This window comes from Moschus berezovskii, chromosome 8 (genome assembly GCF_049115385.1).
Source record: "Moschus berezovskii isolate FMDL1 chromosome 8, NW_MosBer_1.0, whole genome shotgun sequence".
NCBI lineage: Eukaryota > Metazoa > Chordata > Mammalia > Artiodactyla > Moschidae > Moschus > Moschus berezovskii.
The window spans coordinates 53,427,517-53,429,817 of record NC_142467.1 but is presented as its reverse complement, the minus strand read 5'-3'; the positions used below and the strand labels follow the sequence as shown (position 1 = coordinate 53,429,817).

The 2,301-nt window shown below is 42.0% G+C and overlaps 1 non-coding gene across 1 annotated transcript; it reads left to right on the top strand.

The window, feature by feature from the left end:
* The first annotated feature begins 440 nt into the window (after nucleotides 1-440).
* TRNAW-CCA (transfer RNA tryptophan (anticodon CCA)) lies at nucleotides 441-512 on the top strand. Its single transcript has one exon. It is a non-coding gene; the product is annotated as a tRNA-Trp (tRNA).
* Nucleotides 513-2,301: the final 1,789 nt, after the last annotated feature.

Sequence of the window (2,301 nt, the reverse complement as noted above, 5' to 3'; positions counted from 1 at the left end):
CCACTAAGGAAGTCCCTCAGTTATTTTGACAGATAATTCAAAACTGACCTCCAATGCTGTAAAGAGCAATATTGTATAGGAATCTGGGATGTTAGGTCCTGAATCAAGGCAAATTGGAAGTGATCAAACAGGAGATGGCAAGAGTGAATGTCGACATTTTAGGAATCAGTGAACTAACATGGACTGGAATGGGTGAATTGAACTCAGATGACCATTATATCTACTACTGTGTGCAAGAATCATTTAAAAGAAATGGAGTAGCCGTCATAGTCAACAAAAGAGTCTGAAATGCAGTACTTGGATGCAGTCTCAAAAACAACAGAATGATCTCTGTTCGTTTCCAAGGCAAACCATTCAATATCAAGGTAATCCAAGTCTATGCCCTGACCAGTAATGTTGACGATGCTGAATTTGAAAGGTTCTATGAAGACCTACGAGATTCCCTGGTGGCTCAGATGGTAAAGCGTCTGCCTCCAATGCAGGAGACCCAGGTTCGATCCCTGGGTTGGGAAGATCTCCTGGAGAAGAAAACGCCAACCCACTCCAGTACACTTGCCTGAAGAATCCCATGGACAGAGAAGCCTGGTTGGCTACAGTCTGTGGGGTCGCAAAGAGTCGGACACGACTGAGCGACTTCACTTCACTATGAAGACCTACAAGACCTTCTAGAATTAACACCCCAAAAAGATGTCCTTCTCATTATAGGGGAGTGGAATGCAAAAGGAGGAAGTCAAGAAACACCTGGAGTAACAGGCAAATTTGGCCTTGGAGTACATACAGAATGAAGCAGGGCAAAGGCGAATAGAGTTCTGCCAAGAGAACACACTGGTCATAGCAAACATTTTCTTCCAGCAACACAAGAGAAGACTCTACGCATGGACATCACCAGATGGCCCACACTGAAATCAGAATGAGTATATTGCAGCCAAAGATGGAGAAGCTCTATACAGTCAGCAAAAACAAGACTGGGAGCTGACTGTGGCTCAGATCATGAACTCCTTACTGCCAAATTCAAACTTCAATTGAAGAAAGTAGGGAAAATCACTAGACCATTCAGATATGACCTCAATCAAATCCCTTATGATTATACAGTGGAAGTGAGAAATAGACTTAAGGGACTAGATCTGATAGACAGAGTGCCTGATGAACTCTGGTTGGAGGTTCATGACATTGTACACGAGACAGGGAGCAAGACCATCCCCAAGAAAAAGAAATGCAAAAAAGCAAAATGACTGTCTGAGGAGGCCTTACAAATAGCTGAGAAAAGAAGAGAAGCGAAAAGCTAAGGAGAAAAGGAAAGATATACCCATCTGAAAGCAGAGTTCCAAAGAATAGCAAGGAGAGATAAGAAAGCCTTCCTCAGTGATCAGTGCAAAGAAATAGAGGAAAACAATAAAATGGGAAAGGCTAGAGATCTCTTCAAGAAAATTAGAAATACCAAGGGAACATTTCATGCAAAGATGGGTTCGATAAAGGATAGAAATGGTATGGACCTAACAGAAGCAGAAGATACTAAGAAGAGGTGGCAAGAATACACAGAAGAACTATACAAAAAAGATCTTCATGACCCAGATAATCACGATGGTGTGATCACTCACCTAGAGCCAGACATCTTGGAATGTGATGTGGGCCTTAGGAAGCATCACTATGAACAAAGCTAGTGGAGGTGATGGAATTCCAGGTGAGCTATTTCAAATCCTAAAAAATGATGCTGTGAAAGTCCTGCACTCAATATGCCAGCAAATTTGGAAAATTTAGCAGTGGCCTCAGGACTGGAAAAGCTCGGTTTTCATTCAAATCCCAAAGAAAGGCAATGCCAAAGAATGCTCAAACTACCACACAATTGCAGTCATCTCACATGCTAGTGAAGTCATGCTCAAAATTCTGCAAGCCAGGCTTCAACAATACGTGAACTGTAAACTTTCAGATGTTTAAGCTGGTTTTAGAAAGGCAGAGGAACCAAAGATCAAACTGTCAACATCCATAGGATCATTGAACAAGCAAGAGAGTTCCAGAAAAATATCTATTTTTGCTTTATTGACCATGCCAAAGTCTTTGACTGTGCGGATCACAATAAACTGTGGAAAATTCTGAAAGAGATGGGAATACCAGACCACCTGACCTGCCTCCTGAGAAACCTGTATGCAGGTCAGGAAGCAACACTTAGAACTGCACATGGAAAAACAGACTGGTTGCAAATAGGAAAAGGAGTACGTCAAGGCTGTATACTGTCACCCTGCTTATTTAACTTCTATGCAGAGTATATCATGAGGAACGCTGGACTTGATAAAGCACGAGTTG